Source organism: Hylobates moloch, unplaced genomic scaffold (assembly GCF_009828535.3).
Source record: "Hylobates moloch isolate HMO894 unplaced genomic scaffold, HMol_V3 SCAFFOLD_9, whole genome shotgun sequence".
In the NCBI taxonomy this organism is placed as follows: Eukaryota; Metazoa; Chordata; class Mammalia; order Primates; family Hylobatidae; genus Hylobates; species Hylobates moloch.
In genome coordinates this window covers 97,479,757-97,500,365 of record NW_026652284.1, presented here as the reverse complement: position 1 = coordinate 97,500,365, position 20,609 = coordinate 97,479,757, and the positions used below count along the sequence as shown (strand labels likewise).

Sequence of the window (20,609 nt, the reverse complement as noted above, 5' to 3'; positions counted from 1 at the left end):
TTAACTGATGTAAGTTTGCTGTTGTTTTTCTTGGAATTACCTGTTGCTCCTTGACTCTGTAGCCAATTCAGTTTCTAGTTAGGACTTTGCTAATTTAGTATTTCAAGGTAGTGATGATCCAGACAAGAGAGGAAAAAAAGGAAGTTTTTCTCAGGTTTTGAGTTTTAAAGTCTAGGTCTTCTAGACGATAGGAAGGAAAATAGCAATGCTCCTCAGAACTGATACTAGAAAAAGTCTCTCAGAGTTAAAGAAATGGGGAAAGTCAGCGAGGAAACATTTTCAGTAGCTATTTGTGCTTCTGCACAAGGGGAGATTGCATGTTGCTCAATCCAGAAGATAAAAGAAAGAATGGCAGGGCCCAGAAAGCCTGGAGGATCTGTGCAAAAGGAAACCATGCCTGCTTTCTTGTGAGAACCTGGAGAAACAGTAAGAGCTTGTCCACCAGTTCCTTCCAGTTACATAGGTCCAAGACCATTGCATTTTTATCGCACATTTTGAAGTCCTTCACCCAACGAGATGCAGATTCTTCAGAACAATTCTTACATGTCTGAGAAAAGCTCCAAAATTCCTCCAGTTGGGTCTAATCATGGGCTTCTAAAAGAAGATTACCCAAGAATGAATCAGATTTTAGATCCTCACTTACATAGATCAAGAGAGAGAACTGCAGAGATCAACAACAGGAACAACAGTGCCCTGGTTCTCCCTCCCAACACCTTCCACCTCCTCATCATGCAAAGCCTCCTAAAGTTAAACCCAGTCCTTAAGGGAGGAGAAACCCTGAATTGACTGAGAAATTTTTCTGCTAACCAGCAGAACAGGGGATTTGTAATAAAACTGTTAAAAAATAAAAAGGTCTTGTCATAACACATCTAAGTTTGGAGTTTAAGATTTAAACCAACTATATAGTAGAAGTTTCTGGGATATCTTTAGCTTGCCATTTTCTGGGCCTTACCTCTAATATGAGCATTGCAAAAGATACTCATTTAGTAAGTGCTGAGCAGATATGCAATTAGAACCCAGAGAAGGAATGTGAGATAACATAATCTGTCAGATACTGCAGCTGAAATTAATATATGTCAAAACTCAGTGGCTAAAAACAACCGTTATTTATTATCACTCGCATGTCTTCATGTTGGGAGGGGTTTGGAAGCTTTGCTTCCTGGAGTTGGCAGCTTTGCTTCTTGTGTCTTTTATCCCCCTTCTTGGACCAGCAAGACAGCCTGGGTATATTTTTCTTGTGGTGATGGGGGAGGTGCAAAGGGCAAGTAGAAACATAATGCCTCTTAAGTCCTGGTCTAAAAACGAGCCCATTGTCACTTCCACCCACATTTCTTGGTCTAAGCAAATCATGTAGTCAGCCCAAAGCAAGGAGTGGGAAAGTGCACTCTGCTCAAGATGTGGTCATGGCAATGGTGTAGTTTCAGACAGGGGTGAATAGTTTTCCAGTCATTTAACTGATCACAGGTAAGAGTAAAGAATTTTTTTAAGGCCGGGCGCGGTGGCTCACGCTTGTAATCCCAGCACTTTGGGAGGCCGAGGCGGGCGGATCACGAGGTCAGGAGATCGAGACCATGGTGAAACCCCGTCTCTACTAAAAATACAAAAAATTAGCCGGGCGTGGTGGCGGGCGCCTGTAGTCCCGGCTACTCAGAGAGGCTGAGGCAGGAGAATGGCGTGAACCTGGGAGGCGGAGCTTGCAGTGAGCCGAGATTGCGCCACTGCACTCCAGCCTGGGCGACAGAGCCAGACTCCGTCTCAAAAAAAAAAAAAAAAAAGAATTTTTTTAAGTGCTGCCTATTAGTAGCCACTTTGCTAAGTGCTTCACATGCTACACATCTAAGTCTGTAAAATGGTATTACATAGTTTGCATTATTTTATCCTTTTTTCCCTTAGCATGTGAGGAAACAGGCTCAGAGAGGCCAAGTATCTTGCCCACTATGCATAGGTAGAGACTGAGCTGAGATTCTCAGCTCTGTTAGACTCCAAAGCCTGTGATTTGGAGGAACCAGGCTGTTGGCCAGGTCTCAGGTTTCCTGATGCTTAATCAAGCCCCCTTTTCCTGAATGACCTTGTTTCTAGATGATTAGATAATTCCAAGGGGCCTCTTCTTTTTCTACTTTCAAGCACAGTCCTTCTTCCTTTCCTGTTTGACTTGCTAATTAATTCAATGACTTTTCCTTGATTCCTATTAGTAGGTAACACCATGATTGATACCATCTGGAAAACATTTATCCAAGTCTTCAGTGGAAAGTTTCACAGAACAGGAGATGTAAAAGGAGACCCACAAGAGGTGCTGTGTTTGCATAAGTGATAAATTATCAGCCCTTGGATTATCTGCCAGGAGCTCTCCCTCCAGGTTTGGGGGCAGCACCTTTCCTGCTGTGGTGCCAGCTGTATTATTTACCACATGTTTAGTAAAGCATGTGCCCTCTGAATGAGGTGAGGAGGGTGGAAGCACTAAGCTTGCATAAACTAGCTTTCAATAGAATCTATTTTCCTCCAATTGTCTCACGTGCCTTCTCCCTGGGTAGTCATGCTTCATACTTTTAGAAGCTCAGATCCCAACAGCTGGAGATAAAACTCCCAGTGTAATGGAAGAAAACATGTTGATAGTTTTAATTGGTCCCTAAAGTGAAACCCAAGGAATGATTTATTGGTTGATGGATTTGAGGCTTCCAACTTAGCAGAGCTGGGAAACATATGGGAAAGATAAACACGCTAGAAATTTGTGGCTATTTGTTAGAAAGTTAATTTTAGTTCATTCAGTTTATGATAATCGAAAAATCTCTTTAAATTTTATTTATTATTATTGAAGTTAATGATGCATCTACTTACCTGCAGGCATGAACACCTGCATCTTGGACCATGCTGTGGTTTTCTACCAGTCTTGAATCCTCCAAAGGTCTTAAACCTATAGACCCAAATAGGCAAAATGTCTATTCCCAACCATACAACTTCATTATTCAAGTGGGAAATATCTGGTGAGGCTGGGGAGCTCTGTAAGCACCGAGAGGCTGGCCATCAAAGACACATGAGAACTTCCAATAGTGTACACCCACATTCATCAACAATTGTTGCCATAACACCACATAAAAATCAACTCCCAAAGCTTCCTGGGTTATAACAGCAAATGTTTATGGTTTACTCATGAGTATGCACGTCATGAGTGCACGGGACTGCAGGCCAGCTGGTCCCAACTCTGTCTGCTTCAGGTTAAAAGTGAAGTTCATGTCAGCTCCTTGTACCTTTTCTTCCAGAACCCAAGATCAAGATGCAGAATCATGGTCATGTTCAGCCTACCATGGCAAAATGCAGAAACACAATAGGGCTAGAGAAAACTAGCTGTGATTTTTTTTTTTTTTTTTTTTTGAGGCGGAGTCTCACTCTGTCGCCCAGGCTGGAGTGCAGTGGCACGATCTCAGCTCACTGCAAGCTCCACCTCCCAGGTTCACGCCATTCTCCTGCCTCAGCCTCCCAAGTAGCTGGGACTACAGGCGCCCACGACCACGCCCGGCTAATTTTTTTGTGTTTTTTTAGTAGAGACGGAGTTTCACTGTGTTAGCCAGGATGGTCTTGATCTCTTGATTTCGTGATCCACCCGCCTCAGCCTCCCAAAGTGCTGGGATTACAGGTGTGAGCCACTGCGCCCGGCCTAGCTGTGATTTTTAAAACCTCATCTTGGAATTGGCCCATTACCACTTTTGTTCATATTCCTTTGGTCAAAACAAATCACATGTTCTCAAGTCAGTGGACCAGGAAAATATACTCTACCGCATGGGAGAGAGAGAAAGAGAGAAAATATTTGCTAAAAAATAGTCTAATAAAACACACCTTTATTTTTATTTTTATAAACCATGACCTTTGTTTTTCTCTTCTATATAATTTAGGGCAATTGAGAGTGCAAATAGGAATATGCACATGAAGTAACTCATGGAGAGATAAATAGAATAAGGAAGTATAAACTTTTTTTATAAATTGTAAAATGTCATGTAATATTACAAATTGGAAACCATTTATTAAGCACCCATTATGAACTGTGGAAGGCGAAATGTTGACAATAAATTATTCATACAAGTCTTTCTGACTACAAAGCCTGCTAGTGTATACTGTATAATGAATTAAAAATATAGTTTTTAATAATAAAATCCTAGTGATAAGGGCCTTATAATTATCTCTTTAGATAGAAGTTAGGTATTGTGCAAGACATTTTTTGGCAGTGTTCAGGGTAGGTTGAAGGGTTGGCTGAAGGAGAGAAATAAAGAGGAATAAAATGTGAGTTCTACTCTCTGGAAGCATAAGCCTAGTAGTAGAAATAAAATATGTTCATGAGGAACTATAACCCTTCCCTTCCTCTCTTCTTTCCTTCCTTTCATTCTTCGTTCCTCTCTATACTGTGATGGGGCATAGTGTAATGGTTAAGAACACATACTCTGGAGCAAGACTTCAAGGATTTAAACTCTTGCTCTATCAGTTGTTAGGTCTATATTTCTAGTAAGTCATTTAACCTCCGTGTGCCTCAGTTTGTTCATTTGTAAAATGGAATAACATCATTTCAACAAAAATTGTTGTCCCACCACATCCCCTTAGCATTTACCTGTATGTCCTGAAGGCTGCTAACAATAAAACTCTTACAAATCTCTGCTGAAGAGCTTTAATTTTCTTTCTTTTTTTCCTCTGGTCATAGAAGTATGGTCAGCCCACCCAGAGAACTCAGGAGGAGCACTCAACCAATAATAGGAACAGAGACAGTAGATAAATATCTCATCTTCTTCACCCCTAGTTTGATATAAGCTAAGGTTTATTCTGCCTATATTTTATTGTTTCTCAGTGAGATTAAGCTCCAGTTACATATTATGATAACTCACTTGACAACCTGTATTTATTATCTCTTTTTCTCCCCTGTCTCACCCACTGCCTATCGTGTTTCCTGGGATAGCTACTCAAACTATTGGCACATAAATTCAGGACTGCTTCTGGAGAATCTAAACTAAAACAATAGTTGTATCTATGTTGTATTGTTGTTATGAAGATTAAACATGTTAACATATGCCTGATGCTCTTAGACCACTGTCTGACATGACATTTAATTTGGTGTTTTCTGTTATTACAACACTAGAATGAAAGTTCCAAGAGGGCAGAGCTTATTTTTTTTTACATGCTTTATTTAAACTCAAATTTTTTTATTGTTTTTGGTAAAACAGGCTTTTTATGATTCACAAAAATTTTTATGAATTGCAAAAATGCTTTTTTCTTTTCATGTTTTTCCCTATATTACCATGTTTTTTCCTGTGTTCCCCCATTCAAGATTGGCTGCCACAATGAGATAGAAAGCACAAGGACTTTTTTTTAAAACTTGCATCTGTAGTGGAAACCTTAGCAGCAGACAGTAACTGCTCTAGGTCTGTCCACATAGATGCAGTTTTATTCACTTTTGAATTTTTAGCATCCATAACAGTGCTTAATCCATAGCACATACTCATAAATATTTGATAATAAATTTAATTAAATACTTGAGGGCCTTCTAGGCTTTGGTGATATGAAAAAGTATTGGAATATATACATGTCTTGGAGTAGCTTAAAATCTAGTCCTGAATAGTTATATAAGCAGAAAAATTACAAAAAGGATTAAAAGGTCTACAAACAGAGGTGATAGAACAAGAACAAGTAAGTAACAGGTAAGTAAGAGGAGATATGATGAGAATGCAGAGGAAAAGATTAAATTTAGGTAGATACATAGGAAAAGAAAAGCTTCCTGAGGGAACATTTGCACTGGGCCTTAAATGATGGATAGAATTTTACATAAAAAGATAAAAACTCATTTGCAGGTTTGGAGTTTTCTCTGTGCCATGCATGTTATATGACTTGCCTCAGAAATTTCTATTTAATGGGATCTAGTTGCAGCCTTTCTTGAGTACTTGTCAGTAGTTAATTTTTCAACCCAAATGATCAGTGACTTTAGGGACCAGCGTCTCTGTGGCGTTAGTGACAAAAAGAAATGGCAGGAAAAAAAGGATCCTATGAGCCTTGAAACCAAAAATTGTCAATTTATTCCCAAAGGAGAAAATCGCATAGTAAAAATAAATCCAAGAACAATTGGAGCAAAATTAAAGCAGGGCAAAAAAAAAAAAAAGAGCAATTAGGGTCATTGCACTGGTAAACGCAAAACAACTGTAGAGAACTATTAAAGAAACCCCAGAACATTCAAACAGTGCTTCAGTAGCCCATGCCTCAAGGATCCCAGAAATATTCTGTCAGTAGCACAGAGACCTACCCTTAAAATAACTGCCTGAAACAGAATTTGTGTTGACCAAGGAAACTCTGTTGATACCAGTTACAGTGAAAGTTCAAATACTTGTGAGAAATGGCAAGTTCCAGAGGATATGGACAAAAGAAGGAGAAGGAAAAACAAGAGGAGGCTGAGGAGGACGAGGAGGAAGAAAAAGAAGAAAGAAGAAGAGGAAAGAGAAGGGGAAGGTGACAAAGAATAAGGAAGGAGAAGGAGAAGCAGAAGGAGCATGAGGAGGAGGAAGAGAACGAGAAGAAGAAGAAAAGGAGGAGGAGAAGAAACAAACTGTAAAAGCAAAATACAAGTGAGGATAACAGGTTGGAGGGCAAAGTCCATAGATCTCTAATGAAGAAAATAATAGAAACAGGGACGCCTGCAGAATCAGGCTTAGCCCCGAGGCAAAGAAGCAGATAAACAAAAATGTCATAGTTTTAATACTCCCTAGGAGCCAGAGAGGAGGGATCCCTTTAGATGTGAATCTGGGATTGCTTCCTTGGCCTACCTTCAACCTCTACAAAAGATCTGTCTTTTGATAATCTCATTTTAGCCAAGAATTAAAAAATATGAAAAGCTATTATAAGATTAAAACATACAACTCAATTTTTATGGACAATAAAAACATTGAAAAACTCACATTTTTGTTTACAAAGAAGATTGAAATTGAAGCCCGATATTTCACTTTCAGTAAAAAGAAGAAAATGCCCAAGGCAGTGAAAGAATAGCAGAAACAAAATATTTTAGAAATTGAGACAGTTGGACACTAGAAAGAGATGAAAAGAAAGCTGAAGGAAATAAAGCATGAACTAGAAAAACTCAGGATAAAAAAGAATGAATTAGAAAGAATTCAAAGTCAAGTAGACGTTATAGAAAGCATAATGTGGGAAATATATGTTATAGAGGAACCTTAACGTAATGAAATGAAAATAAGGGGACAAATCATTCAAGAAAATCTGAAATACAGACAGAATAGAAGCAACATGTATGTAACTAGAGTTTCCAAATGAACAAAACATCAATGGGGCAGAGCCAATATTTACAACTATAGATTAAAAAAAACTTTCCAGACTCAAAATAAATCTTAAATCTATGATTGAAAAAGCACTGTATTAGAGAGACAGACTTTATAGTTTTAGTCCAAGCAAATTAACTGTCTATTGGAACAAAACACCAAATTCCTCAGAAGCTTATACCAGAATCCAAAATTGCTTCAAGATATTCCCTAAAAGGTACAATTTTCAACTGAAATTATCAGACAAACAAATAAATAAGGAAGTATAACCCATACTTAAGAAAAAGTAAGTCTACAGAAACAGACTTTGAGAGAGCCCTGGTTGAATTTTATAAAGATTAAAAGTAACTGTTTAAAATGTCTTCAAATAATTAAAAGAAAGCATAATCAAATTTTTTTAAAAGTATATAGTTTTGATGATTGAACAAGTAGAAAATTTCAACAAAGAATAGAAATCCCCCCCAGAATCAAATGATAATTCTAGATCTGAAAAATAAATGAAATAAAAAATTTGCTACGTGGGCTAAAGAGTGGTTGGAAGACAGCAGAAAAAAATACAGTGAATCTGAAGATAGATTGATAGAAATTATCCAATCTGAAGAATTGAGAGAAAAAAAGTAGCACTAAAAAGAAAATCCATAGCTTTAAATATCAAATCATATCAAATCCATAGCTTTGGTATCCATAGCTTTAAATATCAAAGTCAGTAAAAAATTAGTTAAGTCTTCAACAAAGAAAAGCAGAAAATGCAATTTTAAACAGGCAGAAAGAAGGAAATTTTTAAAAATGAAAGCACAAGTTTATAACAAAACAAAAATACCATAGATTTAATAATAAAAACACAAAGCTGATTTTTTGGAAAATCAAGAAAATAGACAATCGACTTGCATTTGCTAATCTAATTAGAGAGGGGGTTAGAGGGAGGCAGACCAACAGACACAGACACACACACACACACACACACACACACACACACACACACACAGGCATCCATTGGTATAACACTCCTTACCTCTATGTCTTATAGAGAGGAATGACTTGTCTGATGCGTGACTTTGCAGAAAGAACTCGTTGAACCCCACTGGTGATGGCTAAGCTATAATCATTACTCTGAAATTAAATAACCAAAGGAAGAAAATTAAATATTTATCTTACCTTTCTGGTTTGATCTGTGTTTCAGAAGTCATCACATAGTTTTCATGGAAACTGTGAAAGGAAAGTTCTTCTATAGAGAGTAGTTCCCACTAAAAAATACAAAGATATAGAATTGAAAGTCATCATTTTATAAGCCCAATGAAATAACAGAATCAGACAGTAGTGATCAATCATTTCATAAGTGGCTTATAAAATTGTGCTACGCCCCTGTACAGCAGCATAAACATCACCCAAGAATTTGTTAGACATGAAACTATTTGGTTCCCAACCCAAACCAATTAAATCAGAAATTTTGGGGTTGGGGCCCAGCAATCTCTGTTACAACAAACTCTCCAGGTGATTTTAATGGAAATCAAAAGCTAAGAACTGCTTTATGTCACACTGGCTCACATTACTTCATTCTGCAGAAAAATCAAGGAGGATTAAGGCTGATTCAAGGACATCAAAGTTTTCTAGGACATCCTTGTTTTTATTGCATTCTGATTTTGGCCAGGGTGGAGGTTTGGAGGTGATGGAAACATTTTCGTATTTTGGAAGCTCAATAATGCTGTCATGTTTCTTCTTCCCTTGGTTCTGACCTTTCAGTTAAGACTGTGTCTCAAAAACAATTGCAGAAAGGTCAGAAAGATCTTTTCTATCCAACTTTGGTACCTGGACTATTAAATAGTAATTTTGGTTTCTGAAGCCTCCCTAAGGAACTGGGACAAATCGAGTTCATCAAATTTTCTAGACTCCTTTGGTTTTCCTACAGTCATACAGACCTGGCTCCTGTAATTTCGAATTTCTGAGCCTTTATTTTTATAGAGAAAATTGGATAATACTCTCATGTGCTTTAAAGCAGTTTGCAATCCTCTTAGCAAAATTACCTATATGTGATAGAAATGTTGCACCAACAATCCTTGCATTACTTTGAGCTTTTCACATGACCATCATAGTGTGTACAGGTATTCTTGATTTGTATAACCTCCTGGAGGGCTGTGTCTGAATTCTGTGGAATTCTTTTTGTAGCAAGCTAAATGCTGCGTGTCATTAGGTATTAAATTAATACATTTTGATGATCAAGCTGCTCTGAAGAAAATATTTCTCTTTTGAAATGTGTGCGTCTGTGTGTGTGTGTGCTTTCCATCCTGAGTCCTTTCGACCCAAAGCCCTTGAGATAGCAAAGTCCTTAAAATGCTTGCAATCTGAGTCTTTTAGCTCATAGAAGGTAAATTGGGATCAGGATAACATAACACCACTTCTCACCTCTCCACACATGCGTGACACGGATTCTTGTGCACTACCTCAATATTTCCGCCAAGTAATTCTGAGAGTCCATAAGTGGTGTTTCACCTATGAGTGACAAACCTTGTCCTCTTGTGTGCCATGTGGGCTCTGCCATTTATTCACCTTCTAGGACCACTCCAACCCCCTGTGGTGAGCCTCCTGGTAAAATCAGTCCCAAAGCAGCAGCTCAGTAGAGATGGTACCTGTTTAGGATAATGATGGAAGATGCCAAAAAGCTGCTGCTAAACATTGCCCTGTGCACTCATGCTGCCAAAGGAGCAGCACTGAAGAGGTTGATAAGGATGGCATTTCCTATCACTGCCCAGTGCCTCATACTTGTACCATATTATGACCACTTTATTGACTTAGCCTTTTGTAGTTTTTAACTGACCTCTTGCAGCCCACTTGTCCTCAGAAGTAGGCATGTGCCTGAGCTGGCAAATTATCAGAGTGTCACATTCGATACCCATGATTACCTCCCTTCCATTCTGGCCCCTTGCTGTAGAGCCTAATCCATGTGCTCAGCTCTCAGGCTTTGGGATGGAATTCTCAGACCCACTTCACCAGGTCTTCAGATATGCCCAGATGTGCCTGCATGCTAGGATAAATATGGCTTGAAGGCAATTATTTCTATCCCTGCTTTAGACAAAGTTGGAGGGTAATGTGGTGAGCATAAATGATGGAATAATATCAGATTTGACTCCTTGGAGGCCATCTGAGCTAAAAAGTGAACTTTAAATGCTAGGGAAGGGAGTAACGCAATGTCCCATCATCTCTAGAAACATGTCTTCATTTACTTCATTCAACAAGTATTCATTAAATACTTACAGTGTTCTAGACCAGGGATTGCAAATAGGTTCCATCTTGTGTGCCAGCTCTGATCAGTTGGTGGTTACTACCTGTAGCCATCTGAGTCTGCATGTGGGCTCAGCAGGAAAGTGTCATGAGTGATTAGCAATGCCAGCTATAGAGGAAGGATTAAGTAGTAGTGGCAGCAAACACAGCAGGTATTTGGTATCCGTGTTCCAGTCTCTAGAGATACAGCAGTAAATAAGACACATGCATATCTTTAGTTAAATTCCCTGGCAACAAGAATTCACAGGATTTAATTTAATTTAATTTAATTTTGAGGCTCAGATTCCCTTTCCAAAAGATGTCCCTCAGTCATTCAAGCCAACTCTGCCAATCTTGGCATGTACTTGTATTTTTCTCCTACTGAGTTCATGTTTGCATCTGGATCTGCAGCATCCGCAGCCGGCCACAGCCTCATTCCTTGTTGTTAATGCACAAGACTAATTCATCTTCTGCCTTAAGGAATTGGAAATGACATTACAAAGAAAAATTGCCCCCTGACTCAAGAAAACTCTGTCCTGGACCAATTTCAAAAAGTTCAGCTTCCTACAGAATGATGCAATTTGACATCCCAATTAAAGTAACCAGAGAGAAAAGTCAAAGAGGGAATGAAAGGAAGAGACTCACATTTCAAGCCGAAAAGAAAAACCATTTAGTTGACTTGCATGGGGATGAAAGAGACCTCAGCCCCAGAAGCTAATTACCTACAGCATTAATTCAGGATGTGAGAGATAAAAGATGTACCTTTGTAAAAATGCTCCAAGATAGTCAATTGAGGCTGATTAGTAAAAGCAAAGCTGGAGGGCAGGAGGGGAGGGTGTGCAGGGAGTTGTGATTCATGGTGTCTTTTCTAATTTCCTAAAGAATCACCAGCATGTGAGTTCTATAAAAATCGATTAATCATTTGAAGCCAGATGCATTCTTTATTGAACCTGGCCTTTCCTTATTAAATATAGTGATTAAGACCAGAAGTAAGGAAATAATACTTAGCATGATCCATCAAGATTCCTATATATTTTACTGCTAATGAAGCAAAAATACTTTTTTATTCAATAGATATTGAGATAATCAAATATAAAGCCAAACTGTCTCTTCAATTTCCTGACACAATTAATGGATGAATACAATGTTCGTTTAAAAGCAAGGCTTTCCTTTACCTCCACAATCAAAGTAATTAAAGCATATGGTTGCTTTCCTTTTGGATCCTAATAAGTGGGGAAAAATCATCCGAGTTCTGCAGATAGCAAAGTTTTATCATTCTTGGACTGCTTTATAAAGAAAAAAAATAGCCTTTGCTAATGAGTATCTGTTATCTGTGTTATATTATCCTATTATTTATTCAATGGAAACTTACCATTTTGTTTTTCTAACTTCGCTTGCTTTTTTTTTTTTCCTGAGACAGCACCTGCTGTCTTCTGGGAATTGTCCTTTCTTCCCCCCAATTCCAACTTCATGATTTTCAGTATAAATGCCAATAATTGAACATGTTCTTGCTCCTTGTTTCTCTCCACTACAGATCAAGGAGTGGGCACTAGAATCAGGATGGGTCAGAGTTCCTTCCCTGTTATTTTAACACTTGGGAACATAGAGAGCCTCACGCTGCCTTTCCTTACTGGCTGAAGTCCTTGACAGGCATGTTTTCCACCACGCAGCAAGGCAAAGCATGGGTAGCCAATGTATAGAAATAACAGAGTGGAGGGCAAAGTCCTGAAATGAGAGACAGAAGATTCTGACAATCCTATTTCTTGCAGAAGTCTAGCAGTATCCATTCCTGTGGCTTGGATCCTCAATTCTTGTATAAGATGCTCCAATACTCTTCCTGTTTATTACTCATTTTGATTAAGCTAACTAAATTTAAATTTAGGTAACAAAGAGCCAAACTATTGGAGTGCCTACTAAGTGTGCTAGCAATTCACTAGGCAGTAATGCTAAGCAGTTGGAACTATTTCATCTAGCCGGTGGATGGACATTGATAGGAAGACTTTAAGTAATAGTGGGGATTTGGGAAGATTCTGAGGGATAGTTAGGAATGGGCAGGGAAGCTGAGGCAAATTATGCCATTAATAAAAGAATATCATGGCAATTTGCATTCAAATGATCAAAGCCCAGGCCCTGTTCATTTCAGAATCAGTGAGGACACCCTAGTGCAGGATTTACACAGCTAGAAAGTCAGACGATTAGTCTTTTGCCTCCTATCTATCCCCAACTACTTGCTCTCTTTGGCATCACTTGTCAGCTTTGATATCCACATCCTTCCTTAGCATCCCCTTTGGACAAACTGTAATTACCTTTCCCTGACTTTCAGCCTTCTAGGTGAATTCCCTCCCAGTTTTCATGCCCATGGTGTTCATCCACAGCCAACTGAACTTTGTCCTAGGCCTGACCAATATAGTAGCCACTAGCCACATAAGTCTATTTGAATTTATACTTTTGAAGTAAAAAGTTTAAAAAATTTAATATAGAGCTACTCAGCCAGATTTCAAGTACTTGATAGTCACATGTGTCTAGTAGCTACTGTATTGGATATTTCCATCCTGGTAGAAAACTCTATTAGACATCCCTGTCCTACAATGTAGCCCTTGCCTGACCAGACTACCATTGCTTGCCCTCTTGGCAGCTACTAAGAGAAAATGCATAAACAGAATAATAAAATATAACAGCCAGAAGTGTCCTTATTTCTCCCAGGGATGCAAAACATGTTACTAGTGCTTCCATGCCTCTCCTGTGCCATGTCCTTGGCAGACATCACTAGTTAATCACAGCACTATTTCCCACTGAACCAAGACAGCTTTTACAATCTTTCTGAATGCTATGCTCCTAGAAACTTCTATCAGAAATGACCAGGGTGGATATTTGACATAAACCATTTAGAATCTGATTCAAGTACAATCCCCTCATTTAGCTTAAGAGGAAATCAAAGTCCAGTGAACCAAATGAATAATAGAACCTGGACTAGAATTTAGGCCTTCTGATTAAAAGCAGTATAGCATGTTCATAGGCAAGAAAGCTCTAGAATTAAACTGCTGGGGTTCTGATCCCAGTTCCACCTTTTAATTTCTGTGTGATCTTGTACTTACTGTTTTTAAGCCCCAGTGTCCTCATTCTGAACCGGGAATTTCAATAACAGTACCTTCCTCATATGGTTGTTGTGGGGGGTTAATCTGATAATTAGTGTAAAGTGCCTAGCATATAACAAGTGCAGAATGAATGATAGTTATCACCTCTGTGGCATTTAGGGCTCCAGTTAGTATTTCCATCATATAAATGAGAAAGCAAAAAATCGAAGAAGTGAGACCAATGTCAGGTTCACATAGCTATTCCATCGCAGAGAAACGGTTCTCACCTAAGTCCAGCACGCTAACCACTATAACATGTTCTCTAAGCAAATCTTGCTTCTGTAGATTCTCTAAAATGATTTTTCACCCTTCCAGTGCAGGGCACTGAAAAATTCATGTATTTGTGTTCTTACATAGCCCTTTGACACAGCCGACAAAGATCCTGACAGATAAATTGGTGTGGGCCTGTCTTTCTGGGACCTTCTTGTCTGAGTAAGCTTTTCACAATCTGTCCATCAGCTAGTTAGAAATGAGCATGTAGGTCTAGGTCACGTTCTACTTTTTCCACTGCTTCCTAGGTCTTGAAAGTTGTGACTTTATTGTGGAAGCAATAAAATTGTTGTTATTTGATAGATTTTGACTTGTAAAAACTGCGTTTTAACTTAATAATTGTTATCTTCATTTTGCAAATAAGAAAAACAGACTCAGAGAACATCAGTAATTTGCCCAAGGATAAACAGCTAATAGGTATTGGAATTGGTATTATTCAAATCTAAATCAGTCTGACTAGGTTGACCACTGTTAACTATGTATGACCTGGGAGGCTGGGCACCTTATGCAGACGACAAGGATGTCATGGGGGAGGGATGGAGTGGCCAGTCTCACCAGAGGAATACTGCTGACTCTTTGAAGACCACTCTCATCACAGCAAAAGGCTTCAGACATCATGCCTGACAGCCTGTTAGTTGAGAATGCCATTTTAATAAAACTGTATTTTAAACCACTTGTCAATTACTTGCTATTGCAGAATTAACCAAGGAGCCCAAAGCTTTGCCATCTAGGAAGTTTTTTATTTAGGCGATGTTTTTATTATTTTTCTATTTCCCTAAAAATCTTAACCCAATTTTATGTTCTTACCGAATTTCCTTCTGTCATTCTTACTTAGTGGCAAGCAGTACCACTCCTAAAGGTCTTTAGGAGTAAGGCTGTTTAAGGACTATTACCCCCTAAAATGAATGGTTGGTTTATATTTTTGTATACATTTATAACTTTATAAAAATGAAACTTTCTCCAAGAAGGTATTTTTTGAACATGAATGTTTTTTAAACCTGAGTATCATCAATCATCTTTTTTGTCCACAAAGATAAAGCAGATCATTGGTCTATCATATGTCTTTGTTTTATGTACTAAATGTAGTTTCATTCTCAGGTAATAGCTAACCTAAAGGTAGTTCTTTATGACATAAGGCTGTGTCACCATGGTAAAACAGCTGATGGAAATTTTTTAATGTGCAAGTTAATTGATTGTACTTATATGACATCAAATACTTAGATTAACTGAATTTTCTTCCTCCAGAAACCTGTCTATTTTTTAACCCAACTGGAAAATTGAGTTAAAAAATAGACAGGGTCTCATCCCTTACACATTACATGTTTATCTAAATAAAAGCAAACCTGTCTTGGCATAGAATGCAGAAGGAAACAGGAATCTTGTGAAATTCCTAAGTGGGGTTTGTAAATGGTTGTTCCAAGTTTCAGCTGATGATCATATTACAGTATCAGAAGCTGTGATTATATATATTTGGAGCATTTAGAAAGAGGAAAAAAAATTGTAAATCACATGCAAGACCTCTCAATATTTTATTGTGGCCCCCATCACTTTCTCCGGCTATTGGTTATTTTGTTGAAGCATGTAAGTTTAATATGTGTATTTTAAGTATATAATATGTATATATTAAGTATATATGGATATGTTAAGTATATTATATACATATTAAACTTACATTATAAGTTAATATAATATGTTTATATGTGTATATATATATATATATATATATATATGTGCAAAAGAATATATTTTCTGCCCGAGAAATTCTGTTTCTGTAAACTGGTGGTGAAGGCTATTGTTTCTCTGGGGCCAGGCTGACTACTTCTCTTTTCTGTTTTCAGAATTATTTCAAGACCAGTTTTCTCAGCCATAGAGTATGTGCAGCAGAGGTCTGTATCTTCTGCACGTTGATGTGCTCCTGTGCAACTGGATCGGCCCCAGTTCATGGCCCCAGGGCCAACAGAGACTATTTATGTTTTAATGAATTACCTTAGGAGCACCATGAAAAAAAAAAAAAACAGTGAGAGTGCCAGCTTCCCTCAGGGACTCTGAAATCAGGAACATTTTCATCCATTGTCAGTCCTGCTCCCTGAAATGTTTTTCTTGTTAAATCTCAGCTATGTCATCTTTGGCTTTTTTGGCACTTCTATGCTGAAAGTAGCAGAGACATTCTTAGCTTTTTTTTTTTCTTCAGTTTTGCAATTCTCTAGTTCACTATTGGGTAAGAATGATTTCTAGGCAGTTCACAACACATTTAGCATCATGTAGGAGAAGAAGGGGCAAAAAGACACATTCGATCCATGATAAACTAAAATCATCTCCTATTTCTTAGTGAAATAAAAACCAGTTTTCAAATCTGATTACCAGTCTGACACCATGATTCAAGACTTGGACCTTCTATTGCATTCCACACCAGTTAAGATAATCACTTCTCAACAGTCACAAAGGAACCCAAATGCTATTGTGGTTCTCTAGGTGGATTTTGATTGCACTTGGGCACTATTTTAGGGCACTATTTTAAGTCTGGCTTTTTGGTTTGGTTCTGCCTTTGCTGGGTTTTCAGCACATGAAATCCACCTCTGCAGAAGGCATTGTGGAGAGCGTGGGGGAACCACTAGATGGCAGGAGTGCACTACCTAAAATGGGAATCGCCATTAAGCAGCAAGCTTTGGCATTTCTCTGAACACCGGCAGTGAGGGGGTGGGGGGAGAGGGTAGCTGACTATTGATTGGCCCAGTGACCCCTGTCTCCTCCTCCTCTCTTCCAACTCTAATTGTAATCCTGGATGCTGTTCTCCTGCAGCTTCTCAAGCACTTTGCCAGGATGGGTGGCTTTGAAAATTGTCCTGTTGGACTCCAGGGTGGGTCTGCAAGATGACAGAGCAGACAGAGCAACTTTAGTTTAAGGTGTCTGAAAGGTTTTGTTTTGTTTGTTTGTTTGTTTTGTTTTGTTTTTCCCCAGCACCATGGTACTGGCAATTGTTTGAAGAAGGTCCTAAATCTGCCTGGGTTTGGGAGTCTTGGCTTCTATTGGGAATGATACAAGAGGTCAAGGCTACTTGTAATAAATAAATCCTGTTCTCTGCCATGATTGTTATTTGCTCATTCATTTTCTCTTCCCTTAAGTGTACATCTTTTTTTTTTTTTTTTTTTTTGTTTTGTTTTTTGACTGAGTCTCGCTTTGTCGCCCAGGCTGGAGTGCAAGTGGCATGATCTCGGCTCACTGCAACCTCCACCTCTAGGGTTCAAGAGATTATCCTGCCTCAGCCTCCCAAGTAGCTGGGATTACAGGCATGCACCACTGCACTTGGCTAAGTTTTTGTATTTTTAGTACAGGCGGGGTTTCACCATGTTGGCCAGGATGGTCTCGATCTCCTGACCTCGTGATCCACCTGCCTCTGCCTCCCAAAGTGTTGGGAGTGCAGGCATGAGCCACCACACCCAGCCTTCAGTATATATCTTAATATACTTGCCTTACTTACTCACTAGTTCCTACCATGAAATAGGTGCTAGGGATGCAACCATAAATGAGACATAGGCCCTGCAAGAAGCTTACAATTGAGGTATGAGAGACACAGGAAGGTAGGCAATTAAGACAGGTGATCATTGCTACAATTAGGATACAGGACTCTTTAGCATCATAGATAAACTTTCTCATGGGGGTAAAGACCACAAGGAAATCTCAAGGACAACTAAGAGTGAGCCAGGCAAATAGTCAGGAAAGGAAGATTCTAACCAAGAGTCCAACCTAGAGATGAGAAGAATATAACCCAACTAAAATGAGAGAGAGTGCTGTCACTTGGGAACTTAAGGAGTTGTCTAGCTGAAATATATACAATGATGACAGTGGAGGAGCAGGGAAGGAGAGCAAGTACCAGATTAAAAAGGGTCTTGCATTTGCCTAAATTTACCATATCCGTGGGGAGCCAAGAAAGCTGATATATAATGTCCTGGTCACATTTGCTCTTTAGACAGGTCATTCTGGTGGCAGTTAGAGAACAGGTTAGAGGGAGGCAAGAGGGGAGCAAGTTAAGCTCAGCATTTCTGATAGCCACAACTAAAGAGTAGCTGGGGGATAGGGAGAAGCTGGCCATTGGGAAAGGGTTATTAGGCAAATAGAAAGGATACTTGGAGATTTAATTATATATGTGGGGTAAGATAGCAATACAGGAAGTCCTCACGTGAGGTCGTTGATAGGTTCTTGAAAACTGCAACTTAGAGTGACACAACGTACAGCAGGTCCTCTAATAACATCCTTTTGTTCAACATAGTTTGTTAAAATGTTGATGAGGAAAAGGAATTGTTCCATTGTGCATTATGTCACTTCAAGTCACAGTTTCCTGGAATCTAGTGATGACATTAAGTGAGGACTAACTGTATTCTCAAGAATAACCTCTTGGCCTTCATCTGGGGAAACTGCAGAGATTATTTTGCCATTAACTGTGTATAATACTAGGCAGAAAGTTAATTCTAAACCCTGATAATGTGCAGTATACTTTGTTAGAATGTAAATAACATGAAACTATGGTTATTTAATGAATATTCATTAATTCAATTCATTCATTCAAACAATATTCGTGGATCATCTACTTTTCATAAAGTAATATGCCAAGTCTGCATACCACAACAGGATGCCAAAAAGTTACTGTTTTCCAGTCTTCAGGGGGCTTAAAGAACATTGTTTTCTTCTTAATAGATGATTTCTGTTGATTGATTTTTGCTTCTATTATATATTTTGAATTTTGACTACATATGATATTATTTTTAAAAGTCATTTTTATATAAACCTCATCACTTCACCTAGACAAAAATTTGCTTGGGGTCAGGTCAACAACCATAACATTGATACCTCCACAAAAAGCTGTTTGAAAATATTTGTTGAATAAAATGAAATACAACTATAATTTTTATAATTTCTAAAGCTACTTTTGACACACAGTTTAGGACTCTCCTACCATTGGTATTATGAAAATTTTGGAAAAAAAGAGAAAGAAAAAATAATTAGGTTGAGTTTCATCTAAAATCCTCTCCTTCTGGAGACATTCTCATAATATTGCAAGCAAGTAGAGCTGAAAAACAGTAACTAGGTTCTATAATGTGAGAATTGGATATATTACTGATAGTATCCCAATAGCTAGGAAACCTTACATTAAATATATATACAGCAATGACCCGCTGTTTGTATGTCCTTAGTAAACATTTGCGGAGGTCCTGTGTGGTGGCAGTACACTGTAGGCACTGCTGATAACAGGGTTAACAAAACAGGCACAGTCCCTCTTCTCATGATGCTTAAGATCTAGTGAGGACAACGGATCTTAGACAAGAAAATACACACATACTGTATTCCCATAATGAATGTGAACCTGTGTTAATCCACCAAGAGGTTTTTTGCTCATGATCACACATTTGTGGAGGAAATATGTAATAATGCTTGTGAGACAGAGAAAAACAAACACGAGGATGTGAATCCATTGTCTCGGTCATCATTACAGAGCTAGAATTCAGTCATTCATGGTCAAATGAAATAAACACCTAATGAGAAGAGATAGGTAGTCTCCCAGGTCCTTAGAAAGAGCCTCTGCACCAGAGGTGGTAAATGTACCAGGCTTCATCTCATTTATCAATTCGAATTGATTTGAAGTGGCTGCCTGGAGTGTCACGCTGAGCAGGACTTAGTGGGAAAGAGGGATGGTTTTTCAAATGAACAATTGCTTAGGAAGAGAGGGGGTGATACATGGCATGCATTTGTTAACCTTTCACTACACCATGGCTTAATCAATAATATTGACATATTTAAAGAAGACATGGAAAAGTTGAGATGAATGTCTGGAAACACAAGGATCAGAGAAGCAACCTAGGTTAGGAACCACCACATTCCTGAATCTGAGAGGCTTGTCATTCAGGTCTGTAGGCAGGTGAATGCTGTTGAGGGTCATCTATTTTTCTTTGCTCAAATTCTGTGCTTAATGGAGCCTTTTAATTCAGCTGCTAAGTTCACCAAGACCGGGAAAGAAGACAGCCAGTAAGAAGTTTGGGGTCACTGGAAACAACTAAAATCCAGTTTCTGAAACTGTAAGCCAGAGGATTCGGTCCCTGGTTGTGTAATTCATTCCAAGATCACGCCCTCCTGGAGTTTCTTATTCGTCAGTCTGGCCTGGCCATAAACATTGCCTCGACGTGACTTTTTTTTTTTTTTTTTTTTGACTTTGATGAACCCACATGAAGTTTTATCAGTTAGCCAAATAAGCTAATTTGTAAAATATATAACCAATGCAGAAGACTGATCACAAAAGCAAATTATTCAAGAAATTCACAGTCTTATATTTGGACCAATACAAACTTTAAAAGTAAACAAATGTGACAATCGAAACATATACAAATTCAATTTTGATGATTTCATTTTTTGGCAAAAAAGTACTATTCATTTTCTCTTCTCACTGGCATCTTCTCCTGATCTACTTGCAATTTCTGCAGAAGTCTGCTTTTGAATGTATTTAAATGCAAATTCTAAGTTTACCCACACACTTCTGTTAATGATGTGAGAATTCTAATGTATTTTATTTCTCGGTTAAAAGATGAAGCAAAATGCAAATTTGAAGAACATTGAAGGAATTTTCTTTCTGCCTTTTAAAATACTTGGAACAAGTGCCATCCTTCAA

The 20,609-nt window shown here is 38.4% G+C and overlaps 1 long non-coding RNA gene across 1 annotated transcript in view; it reads left to right on the top strand.

The window, feature by feature from the left end:
• The window catches only part of LOC131384261 (uncharacterized), a 94,560-nt gene extending 78,317 nt beyond the window's left edge, over positions 1 to 16,243 (top strand). The window contains exon 5 of the long non-coding RNA XR_009214932.1: positions 15,793 to 16,243. This is a non-coding gene — a long non-coding RNA (uncharacterized LOC131384261). The remainder of the gene's footprint in view (positions 1 to 15,792) is intronic.
• The last annotated feature ends 4,366 nt before the right edge of the window (positions 16,244 to 20,609 follow it).